The sequence below is a fragment of the Lytechinus variegatus genome, chromosome 11, assembly GCF_018143015.1.
Source record: "Lytechinus variegatus isolate NC3 chromosome 11, Lvar_3.0, whole genome shotgun sequence".
Taxonomy (NCBI): Eukaryota; Metazoa; Echinodermata; class Echinoidea; order Temnopleuroida; family Toxopneustidae; genus Lytechinus; species Lytechinus variegatus.
The window spans coordinates 4,160,555-4,173,334 of NC_054750.1; the positions used below are offsets into that span (position 1 = coordinate 4,160,555).

The 12,780-nt window shown below is 45.0% G+C and overlaps 1 protein-coding gene across 2 annotated transcripts in view; it reads left to right on the forward strand.

The window, feature by feature from the left end:
• Positions 1-11,371: 11,371 nt before the first annotated feature.
• The window catches only part of LOC121424027 (atrial natriuretic peptide receptor 1-like), a 34,471-nt gene continuing 33,062 nt past the window's right edge, over positions 11,372-12,780 (forward strand). For both annotated transcript variants that reach the window (XM_041619600.1, XM_041619601.1), the window contains exon 1: positions 11,372-11,454. The gene's annotated coding sequence lies outside the window, so the exon portion shown is untranslated. The remainder of the gene's footprint in view (positions 11,455-12,780) is intronic.

Sequence of the window (12,780 nt, forward strand, 5' to 3'; positions counted from 1 at the left end):
GGGCACCGAATTGATGATCAACCTGGGGGCGCCGAATAGATGTCTGACATACATAGAGGGGTGCCGAATTAATATTCGACCTGGGGATGCCGAATAGATGTCCAGCGTAGAGGCGCCATATTGATGTCCGTCATAGGGTTGCCAAATATATGTCTGACATTATTACATGTATAGGGGTGCCGAAGTGATGTTCGACATAATGGTGCTAAATATACGTTAGATCTAAGGGGGGGGGGGGGGTGGCACTGAATTGAATTTTTACCTAGGGGGCCCAATTGATGTTTGATATAGGATTCCCGGATGGATTGAGGGGGTACTGAATCGATGTTCTACTGGCGGGCGAATGGATGTTTTACCTTGGGTCCCACCAATTGATGGTCAGAGGAGGGCACCGAATTGATGATCAACCTGGGGGCGCCGAATAGATGTCTGACATACATAGAGGGGTGCCGAATTAATATTCGACCTGGGGATGCCGAATAGATGTCCAGCGTAGAGGCGCCATATTGATGTCCGTCATAGGGTTGCCAAATATATGTCTGACATTATTACATGTATAGGGGTGCCGAAGTGATGTTCGACATAATGGTGCTAAATATACGTTAGATCTAGGGGGGGTGGCACTGAATTGAATTTTTACCTAGGGGCGCCCAATTGATGTTTGATATAGATGGGAGGGGGCGCCGAATTGATGTTCAACCGGGGGGGGGGGCAAATTGAATTTCCCTATAGGTGGGGGGGGGGGTGCGGAATTGAAGTTCGACTGGCAGGCCGAATGGATGTTTTTACCTTGGGTCCCGCCAATTGATGGTCAGAGGAGGGCACCAACTTGATGATCAACCTAGGGGCGCCGAATAGATGTCTGACATGCATAGAGGGGTGCCGAATTGATAATTGATATTTGGGCGTCGAATCGATGTTCGACCGAGGGTGCGGGGTGGGGGGGGGGGGGGGAGTTGGCGGCTAATTGAATTTAAACCTGGGGGCGCTGAATTGATATTCAACCTGGGGGGCGCAGAATGGATGTTTGACATAGGGGTGCTGAATATATTTTCAAACTAGGGGGTGTCAAATTGATATTCGACCTTTGGGAGGGGGCGCCGAGTTGATATTCGATATACGGGGGCACCGACTTTACGTTCTTCCAAATGGAGCGCCGAATTGATATTCGACCTGGGGATGCCAAATAGATGTCCGGCGTAGAGGCGCCAAATGGATGTCCGACATAGGGTTGCCCAATACATGTATATGTCTGACATAAATACATGTATAAGGGGTATAGGGGTGCTGAAGTGATGTTCGACATTATGGCGTTTAATATACGTTAGATCTACGGGGGGGGGGCGCTTAATTGAATTTTTTTTACTTCGGGGCACCCAACAATTGATGTTTGATATAGTTGGAGGGAGGCGCCGAATTGATGTTCAACCGGGGGGGGGGGGGCAAATTGAAGTTCCCTATAAGGCGGGGGGGGGGGGGGCGCCGAATCGAAGTTCGACTCAGGGGTGCCGAATAGATGTTCAAATTAAGGGCGCCTAATTGGTATTAGGTATTAGTATTTGGTATTGGTATTTCATACTGGGTTCCCGAATTGATTGAGGGGGGGGGGGGGATGCCGAATTGAGGTTCTACCGGCGGACCGAATGGATGTTTTACCTTGGGTCCCGATATTTGATGGTCGGAGGAGGGTACCGAGTTGATGTTCGACCTAAGAGTGCGGAATAGATGTCCGGAGTAAAGGCGCCAAATTGATGTCCGCAATAGGGGTGCCAAATAGATGTCTGACATAAATATATGGGTGCCGAAGTGAAGTTCCACATACATGTACATGTAGGGGCGCAGAATATACGTTCGACCTAGGGGGGGGGGGAGGGGGGAGGGGCGCCGAATCGAATTTTTATCTAGGGGCGCCCAATTGATGTTAAACCGGGGTTAATTGAAGTTCCATATAGGGGGGGGGGGGCGTCGAATGGAAGTTCGACTTATGGGTGTCAGATCGATGTTCGACATAGGGGGCCGGAATATACGTTCGACCAAGGGGGGCGCCAAATTGATTTTTTACCTAGGGGTGCCCGATTCATTTTTTATATAAGTTGGGGCGCCGAATTGATGTTCAACCTAGGGGTGGAGAGTTGAAGTTTCCCCCTCAATTGGTTGAGGGGGGGGGGTGCCGAATTGATGTTCGACAAGGGGGGGATGGTGTCCAATTGATGTTCTACCGGCGGGCAGAATGGATATTTCATCTAATAAGGTCACCCCAATTGATATTCTTCAGAGGAGGGCAACATATTGATGTTTTACTTAGGGTGGGGAGGGGGAAGAGGGCGCCGAATTGAATTTTAACCTAGGGGCGCCAAATTAATGTTTGATAGAGGGGCGCCAAATTGATGTTCCACCTAGGGGGTGGGGAGGGGCGCCGAATTGATGTTCGATATGGGGGGTGCCGACCTGATGATCAACCTGGAATTGAAGTTCCATATCGGGGGGGGGGGGGGCGCAGAATTAATGTTCGACATAGGGGGCAAGGGCGACTTGGTGTTTTATCAAAGGGGGCGCCAAATTGATATTCGACCTAGGGGTGTCGAATAGATGTCCAGCGTAGAGGCGCCAAATTGATGGCCGACATAGGGGGGCCAAATATGTCTGAAATACACACATGTTTAGGGTTGCCGAAGTAATGTTCGAAATAAGGGCCCTGAATATACGTTAGATTTGTGGGGGGTGCTGAATTGAATTTTTTACCTAGGGGCGCCCAATTGATGTTTGATATAGTTGGGAGGGGGCGCCGAATTGATGTTCAACCTAGGGGGACGAATTAAATTTCCCTTTGCGGGGAAGGCGCCGAATAGAAGTTCGGCTAATGGGCGCCGAATCGATGTTCGACATAAGGCATCGAATCGAAGTTCAACCTAGGGTCCCCCCGATTGATAATCGTCAGAGGAGGGCACCGAATTCATATTCAACCTAGGGGCACCAAATACATGAAGATGTTGGATTTAGGGTGGCGCTAACTTGATGTTCAACCTAGGCGGCGCCGAATCGATGATCAAGCGGGGGGGGGGGCGAATTGAAGTTCCATATGGGAGGGGAGCCGAATTGATGTTCAACCTAGGGGGAGGGGGGTGGGGAGTTGAACCTCCCCCTCCCCTCAATTGATTGAGGGGGAGGTGCCGAATTGATGTTCGACGAAGGGCGGGGGGATGTCCAATCGATGTTCAACGGGCGGGCAGAATGGATGTTTACCTAGGGTCCCCTCCCCAATTGATATTCGTCAGAGGAAGGCACGCGAATTCATGTTCAACCTAGGGGCGCCTAACAGATAATGGATTTAGGGTGGCGCCAACGTGATGTTCAAACTAAGGGGCGTCGAATTGATGTTCAAATGGGGGGCGAATGGAAGTTCCATATGGGGGGGGGGGCGAAATGATGTTCGAAGGGGTGGGGAAGTTGAAGTCCCCCCTCAAATGATTGAGGGGGGTGCCGATTTGATGTTCGACAAAGGGGGGGGGGTGTCCAGTTGATGTTCAACCGGCGGGCAGAATGGATGTTTTATCCAGGGTCCCCCCCCCCCATTTGATATTCGTCAGAGGAGGGCACTGAATTGATGTTCAACAAAGGGGCGCCTAATAGATGTCTGACATCATGAAGTGATGTTCGAAATGAGGGCTCTGAATATACGTTAGATCTAGGGGGTGGGAGGGGCGCTGAATTGATTTTTTACCTAGGGGTGCCAAATTGATATAGTTGGGAGGAGGTCACCGATTGATGTTCAACCTTGGGGCACCAAATAGATGTCTGACATACATATAGGGGCGCGAAGTTGATGTTCGACCAAGGGTGAGGAGGGGGAAGAAGGCGCCGAATTGAATTCTAACCTAGGGGCGCCCAATTGATGTTTGATATAGGGGCGCCAAATTGATGCTCGACCTAGGAGGGAGGGGACGCCGAATTGATGTTCAAATTAGGGGCGCCCCAACTTGATGTTCAAAGTAGGGGGCGCCGTACTGATGTTCAACGGGGGGGATTGAAGTTTCATATTGGGGGGAGCCAAAATGATATTTGACATAGGGATGCTGAATTAATGGTCGAGCTAGGGGGCGCCGAATCGGTGTTCGATATAGGGGGCGCCGACTTGATATGTTAAACCTATGGGTGCCGAATCGATGTCTGTCGTAGATGTCCGACATAGGGGAGCTACATTGTAGATGTCTGACATAGATAGAGGGGTGCCGAAGTGATGTTCAACATAGGGGTCCTGAATATACGTTTGACCAAGGGGGGGGAGTGCCAAATTAAGTTTTTACCAAGGGACGCCCGATTCATTTTTTATGTAGGTGGGGGCGGCGAATATTATTGATGTTCGACAATGTTTTGCCAATAGATGCTCAACCGGCGGGCAGGATGGATATTTTATATAGGGTCCCCCCAACTGATATTCGTCAGAGGAGGGCGACATATTGATGTTCTACCTAGGGTGGGGAGAGGGAAAAAGGCGCCGATTTGAATTTTAACCTAGGGGCGCACAATTGATTACATAGGGACGCCGAATCGATTTTCAACCTGGGGGGCGTATTGATATTTACCTCGGGGTGCCAAATTTTTGTTCGACATAGGGGCGCTTATTTGATGTTTATCCTGGGGCGCCAAATCCATGTACAACCTCGGGTAGGGGGCGCCAAATTCATATTCGACCTTTCTATCATGCGAGGAGCGTCAATTTGATGTTTATTCTGGGGCGCACCTCCTCATCGGGAGGGGAGTGACCAATTCACATTCGACCTTTGGGGCGCCAAATTTATGTTTAACCAGAGGGCGTCAAACTCATTTTTCCTCGCATCAAATAAATGCCCATCCTGTTCATGATGACCAAACGTGCTTGGTAAGTCCAGATTTTATGTCAAAATATAAAAAATTACCTTTCGCTCTTCGCGCTCGTAACATTTGTTTAGTAAGGTGACGATTCTGTTATTGGCAAAAAGAAGCTGCTGTAAACTGCTTATCTAAAAAAAAGAGAGCCAATGGAGTAAATAAGAAAGTCAAAGGGGCCTAAGCTTTCGATCCTAGCAGAATCTTCTTCGGAGGCAAAATGACAAACATATAAGGTGGAACAACCATGTAATATGTCTGTGGTCTATATTATGGTTGTTCCACCTTATATGTTTGTCATTTTGCCTTCGAAGAAGATTCTGCTAGGATCGAAAGCTTAGGCCCCTTTTGACTCTCTGATTCTGTTATTGGTTAGAATGTCCAATTTGGGGTCAAAAGATAAAAGATATTCAGCGCGAATCGCATTAAATATTTTATTAAATTTCATGTTAGAATTCACGATTACCAAAAATGCTATTTCGAATGTTTAAATTTTAAATCAGAATTAATTTATTTTTCAGCTCGCCTTTCGCGCTCGCATCCATTCTTTAGATAGATACTCATCCTGTTCATGGTCACACAAAGTGCTTCAAGTTTTGCTCGCATCAATTCATTGGATGCCCATCCTGTAAATAATTACAGAATGTGCTTAGGATGTTCACAGAGACATTATTCATAATTGTGATATGCGATATACAAGAATTGTTTATTATTAATATTATTCAAATTTCAAAGCAGAAAATGTAAAAAAAAATTAGTTGGTGCTTCGTTCTAGCATCAATTACTAAAAGTGTTGACAATGTTCAAATTTACGAGCTTCGTGTTCGCTATCAATTACTTAGATAGATACCCATCCTGGTCATGGTTACAAAAAGTGCTTAGAATGACCAGCTTTGGGTCGGAAACTGTCAGCTCGCGCTTTATTCGTGATTACCAAAAGTGCTTCTAGATTTCCGAATTTCAAGTCAGAAATTACAGTTCCACACTCTCTCCCTCTGATGAGAAGTTAAACTGAATTGAAACAACAAAGTGCTTAAAATTCTCTGCTTCCTTGTCGCATTTTATTCTTTTAAAAAGTGGTATTACAATATATTCATGTGTATTTTTTCATTATCACATTAAAAAAGGTAGTCTCCGATTGCTTTTTCCACGTGTTTATGGAATAAGATAATTGAAATTGCGTTTAAGGCAATATATGATATATATGACATATATACCTGGCGATGATAGCCTTGGGGGGGGGCACTTTTCCGAAAAGTACACAGGGGGCGCCAACATTTGACCCCCCGGGTGTACAAGCCTGGATGCGCGCATGGAAAGTAAAACTGTTATAGAAATAATGTACATTTGTCATAACAAGTAGTTACGAAACGGGAACCAGACCAAGTTCATGAGCTAGTTTGATTAGAAAGGTCTTCATTTTGTAGGATGCATTTCGCACAATAATGTCCTTCATCTTTATGTATGTTTTCCTCATCGCGCGTTGCATGTGATCCAAAATCACGTTGACAGAGGGATAGACTGCTTTAGCTTTGCTTCCTCCCACTTGAAAATCATTGAGGAAATGTAATTTTCATGCGTGTGGGAGTGAGTGACGGCCCTTTTTTGATAACCCTGAACATGAACTAAAAAACAATCCGGTGTGTGAGATGTGCAGTAAAAATAGCATGTACTATCACACGTTTATTCACCTGCTGGTGCTTACTATTACCTGCGACCATTGTCGCCGGGAAAATCCACTTTTATTCCTCTCCCTACTGCTTAATGATGTTTTCACAAGAAAGCCAATAGAGTTAGGGAAACTTGATTCAGGCTACGCAATATCTATGAAAATATTCGCGATATTAGATTTGGCAGGGGATGTCAGAGTGTCGGAGCGCAATTCGAATAATGTTTCAATAACATAGTAGCTGGGTTTATAGGAGGTCGTCGCGGCACGTTCCCATTGAGTCCGATGTGAGTTTGACAAACATGCCCTCCGTTCAAGAAGTGCGCGCATTTGCGAGAATGAATAACACAGCATACCGTGCGATATTACAAATTATCTCCTGATAACTCGGTCACGTGTGTAGCGGGTCATGATAGGTAAAAGCGCCCATGCACAGTCCGTGAGATTAAAATCTAGTGTAGTGTTGGAAGATAAATAGTCTGCGAAGCTATGCCGATTGCAACATTTATTTTGTTGGTGCGAGTTTGTCCAACTCCTCACACGATCGACTTTGCTAGCCCGGGGCTGCGCAAATATCAAATTTTGTCAAATTGCTCAGCGCGAACGGGTGGCTATATTGCATTGCGCTCGGCTGGTTTCGCACTGTACACAGCTGACCGCCTGAGGGCAGCACTGAGATTGATAGTTCCATTAATGAGGATTGGAGAAGCTCGTCATGACATGGCTGGCGCAAAATGTTCAGAAGTGAGAAGGAGAGCAAGAGGGGGGGGGGGGGGGGGGGTTAGGAATTGACCTGCGTCAGGAGTAGAACATTAAACATTACGTGGAGCGTTGTGGCCCAGTGGATTAGTCTTCGGACTTTGAAACAGAGGGTCGTGGGTTAGAATCCCAGCCTTGGCGTAATTTCCTTCAGCAAGAAACTGATCCACAATGTGCTCCACTCAACCCAGGTGAGGTAAATGGGTACCGGTAGGAAGTAATTCCTTAAAAAGCTGTGTGCGCTATGAAGGCCTAGCTTAGCGCATTTAGCACCTAATAAGGTGGATATGTGCGCAATATAAATACCCTATATTATTATTATATTATTTAAAAAATCGTAGGCATGTTGTCCTATAGTGTGAAGATAATCTCATTCATTCATTCAACTGCAGATTATAGCGAAGATATCATATAGCGTGGTTATAGTAGATTTTTGTAACGGGTCTTTGCTTGTTGCTGTTAATGACTAGACTTCATGACAGTAATTTGATAAATATTGCTGCAGCAATATGGGTGTTCCTTTCCTAGAAATTTATTGGTACCCCTCTACACTGTTAAAAAAAGGGACTAGGTCTGGGGAGCGTTTCATCAATATTTTCATCCGACAAGTTGTCAGATCTGACATCTTTCCATGATTTTGATTGGCTGAGAGGCACTGGTCCTATGGTAACTGTCGGATAAAATGGGACTTGTCGGATAAAACGTCCGACAAGTCATTTCATGAACCGGCCCCCCCCTGGTCTGTTGGTGTCACATGTAAGATGACCCGGAATAAGTTCAAACCTGACCCGGAAATACTCACACCGGACCTTCACATTCCGGTTCCTCGCGGGACGAGAAATTATTTTTCCTACGAACTTTTTGTTCATTGCACATGCGCATTATGATCAGTTTACAATTATCATGAATATTCATTAACATCTTGAAACGCACCTCTGACCATGGCTCTACTAAATACTAACCGCACATTCATTCGAGTGGAGGCCTAAATTGATACGAATCATTCATCTTACAAGTTCAACCGTGCATATTATCACCATCGTTCATTCTTTTATTTATTCATTACATCATAATTATCATCGTCATTAGTCACGTTAGCAGTCCTACACGTTTTAGTATTATTTCGTAATGCATAATATTTTTTGGTCTGACTATAAAAAAAATCAGCTCGCGATTCGCGTTCGCATCATTTGGTTAGTGAATTTCTACAAACAAGCCTTAGAATAATAATAACGGGTATTTAGAGGCGCTAAAAACAAAAAGTACCATAGCGCGTACAAAGCAGGAATAACAATTTAACATTTGCAATAATTACTACAATATTCAAGATAAAAAGGGAAATTGATTATTGAGGAAAAAGGTATGTCTTAAGGCATGTAAGGGAAGAAGAGGGAATGCCTCTCTTTAGGTTTGAACACCATTTTTTGTTACAGTTTGCGCTTTGCGCTCATAATTTCTTCCTTAGTGTATGTATTATGATTACGATGACTACTTGATGTGCATTAGATGACTATAGTGATATATGTTTGCTCTTCATGAATTCCTCAAAAAAAAGTACAGAAAAAAAAATCAGCTGGTGCTTCGCGCTCGCATTGTTTGTTAAGGGATACAAGTCCGTATCATGATTACAAAAATTTGCTTATAATGTCGTTTTTTTTTTTTGGGGGGGGGGAATGGGTAGGTCTGAATATCAAAATTTTCAGCTCCCGTTATTTGATCAGTGAGCGGTCCTTGCACAGGCGCAGATCCATGGGGGCGAGGGGGCCTTGCGCCGCCCCACCCCCACCTTAAAAAGAGAGAAGAATAGGGGAAGAAAGAAAAGAAAAAAAGAGAGAGGAAGAGGGAGAAACGAAGAGAAGAAAATAGAGAGAGGAAAGGGGAAAGGAAAAAGAGAGAAGAAGCGGAAGAGGGGGAAAGAAAAGAAAAAAGATAGAGGAAGAGGGCAAAAGGGAAGAGAAGAAAAAAGGATAAAACAATAATACTTATTTACCCAGGGTAGCCACTCTCAGCTGTAAGCTGTTCTTCCAGCGGGCCTTGCATAACATAATATGTTTTTACTACCCTTCTCCATTCTACGTTGAGCGCCTTACAAGAAGGCAGAAGGTCCCCTTTTAAGGTCTTTGGTATGACTCGGCCGGGGATCGAATCAACGGTCTCCCGTCCAAGAGGCGGGCGCTCTACCACTGAGCCACCATGTCCGGAGAGGGGAAGGACGAAGAAGGGAGAGGAAGAGGGGAAAGGAAGACGAAAAAAGCAAGAGGGAAGAATAGGAAAAAGGGGAAAGATGAAAAGAGAGAGAGAATAAAAAGAAAGAAAAAAAGAGAAAGGGAGAAGGAAAGAAAGGGGGATTACTAACAAATGAGCGTAAGCGCCCGTTTAGTGTTGATCTGGGCGCCGATTTGATGGTCGAATTATGGGGCGCCAAATTGATGATCGAACTTCAAAATAGGAAGGTGCCGAATCGGTGTTCGAACCAGAGGGGGGGGGGGCGCCAAATTGACGTTCAAACTAGGGGGCGCCAATTGATGTTCGAACTCCGGGGCGCCAATTTCATGTTCGATCTAGGGAGCGCCGAATTCATTTTCGAACTGGAGGGGGGTGCCGATTGATGTTCGAACTAGGGGGGCGGAATTGATGATCGAACTAGGGGGTGCCAAATTGATGGTCGAACTAGAGGGCCGTCAGATATATATCTAAACTAGGGGGCGGGGCACCAAATTGATGTTCGAACGAGGAGGCGCCGAATTGATGTTTGAAATAGGGGCACCGACCCTTTGTTTAAACTTGGGGGAAGCCTGATTGATGTTCGAACTAGGGAGGCGCCAAACTGATGTTCGAAGGGTGCACTAAAGTGATGTTAGATCTAGGAGACGCCAAATTGATGTTTGAACTGGGGGGCGCCGAATTTATGTTCGAACTAGGGGGAAGCCGAATCGATGTTCAAAGTGGGCGCTAAATAGATACTCGAACTAGGGTGCGCCAAATTGATGTTAAAACTAGGGGGCGCCAAAATGATGTTGGAACAAGGGAAGGGCGAATCGATCAAGGGGGTGCCAAATTGGTGTTTGAACAAGGGTGGCACCGATTTTATGTTCGAACTGGGGGGGGGGGGAGCCGAATCGATGTTCAAAGTGGGCGACAAATTGATGTTCGAACTAGGGGGCACCGAATTGATGTTCAAACTTGGGGGCGCCAAAATGATGTTGGAACAATGGGAGGGCGAATCGATGTTCGATCAAGGGGGTGCCAAATTGGTGTTTGAACTAGGGTGGCGCCGATTTTATGTTCGAACTGGGGGAAGCCGAATCGATGTTCAAAGTGGGCGACAAATTGATGCTCGAACTAGGGGGCACCGAATTGATGTTCGAACAAAGGTGCGCCAAATTGATGTCAAAACTAGGGGGCGCCGAATTCATGTTCGAACGGGGGGCGCCAAATCGATGTTCAAACTAGGGGGCGCACAATAATTGATGTTCGATCTAGGGGGCGCAAAATTGATGTTCGAACTAGGGGGTGCCATATTGATGTTCGAAGGGGGCGCCAAACTGATGTTCGAACTAGGGAGGCGCCGAATTGATGTTCGAACCAGGGTGGCGCCGAATAATTGTTCGAATAAGGGGTGCGCCGAAATCGATATTCGAACTATAGGGGCGCTGAATTCATGTTTGAACTACAGGGGGATGGGGGAAATTGTTCGTATTGACTGGTTATAGTGAGATTCCTTCCCTCACCCCCCCCCCCCCCCATGGCAGTGGGACAAAAGGAAGAAAAAAAAGGGAATATACAATTAGAAGAGAAAAAGAACACAGGGGCCCCAAAATCAGGTCAAATTTGCCCCCCTCCTCCATACGAAATCCTGGATCTGCGCCTGGCTCGCACGCCCACCAAGTGTGTTGGTGTCCCCCCCCCCCCCCGTTCCTTGACCCACGGTACGTCACTGTTCTTCGTGCATGTAAGAATGAAAATCCAATTAACTGAATATGTTTCATCTATGTATTTTTTGTACAGAATGTGGAAACAATTTGTGCGAGGAAGCGGAGGGAGAGACGTGCTCAATATGTCCTGCAGACTGTGGACGATGTCCTTTATCGACGGGGGCACTCGCAGGGATCATAGCCGGTTGTGTCGTGGTTGTTGGCAGTTTCTGCACCGTAATAGGGGTAAGTTTGGGATTACCTGTTACTATGTTGTATCCGTACTGGCTCGTTATAAAAGGTCGCCTTTTCAGCGCGTTAGTTTCGGGTGAATTTTTTTAGGAAGCCATGAGGTACACGAATAAACGGCTGTGTAAGTGAAATGGAAGCTCGCCAGCCCGCCATTTATTTCCTATCATGTCCTTCAAAAAAAAAAAAACACCAAAAATTAAATTTTCTTTTTTTTTTCATTCATTATAGCATCTGGCCCCTTGGATCTGTGTCATGTTTAACGAACTGGACAATCGATAAATTTATGGAAATTTAATTTTATTTTAGATCGTTTAATATTTAGACCAAATTAATGATTAACCAGGTCGGTATTAGACCAAAAGGCTTTAGATCAAATGGCAATAGACGAATTGACTATTGCATTCGACGATAATAAATGAAAAAAAGCACCCCGAGCTTTTAAGGATTTTTATTACTTAATGTAATTTTGGGGGAGCTTTCTTCTTTGAAGGACACATAATAGATATTGGCAGGCTGGCGAGCTTCCACTCCTCTGACACGGCCGTTAATTTTTTTACCTCATGGTTCCCCATAGAAGTTTACCAAAACTTACGAACCACTTACACGGCCTTTTATTACAAGCCCTCTGTATTTGCATAAATTCCTTTAATAACATGACGAATTGTAATTTTACTACATGTCTAATCATTTTCTTGGAATCCTTGATTCCACTAGATAATGTACAAATAATGCACGTAAGCGCGTGCATGCAGGGCCAGATAATGAACGATGTGTGAGAAAAGCCAATGGATATATCGCACCGAGGTCCGCAGGACCCAAATGCTATATATTTCATCTGAATTCTAGATAATTCCAGACCTCACACTATCCTGTACTCTGACGTCAGAGTGCAGGATAGTGCGTTTTGAAGGCAGAAATGCAATTCACAATATTATGTGATTCGATTTGGAACAATCAAATTACAGAACATTCTTAGGAGTTGTATAAAATAAGTTATTGTAATTAACGGTGGCGTTTTGTATTTATGCTCTAGGACCATGTGTCATTTGGGTGTTGGACTAATAGTGGTTTTCCACCATTGTACCAGAAAGCCGTTTATAATAAATTTATATTCATTTCCATTGACAAAGATGCAATACGTTATCAAAGTGCACTGGCTAATTGGCGTTTTCAATATTTAAAAAAGCTGTAGAACAAGTTATATATATTCTATTCAAAAAGTCTCAAGAAATCCTTAGTATTTTTGCCATGTTACACATCATTTGTCGTTTATTTGTGAATAGTTTTCAGTGGATCATGTACCGTAAAGTAAAAAAGTAA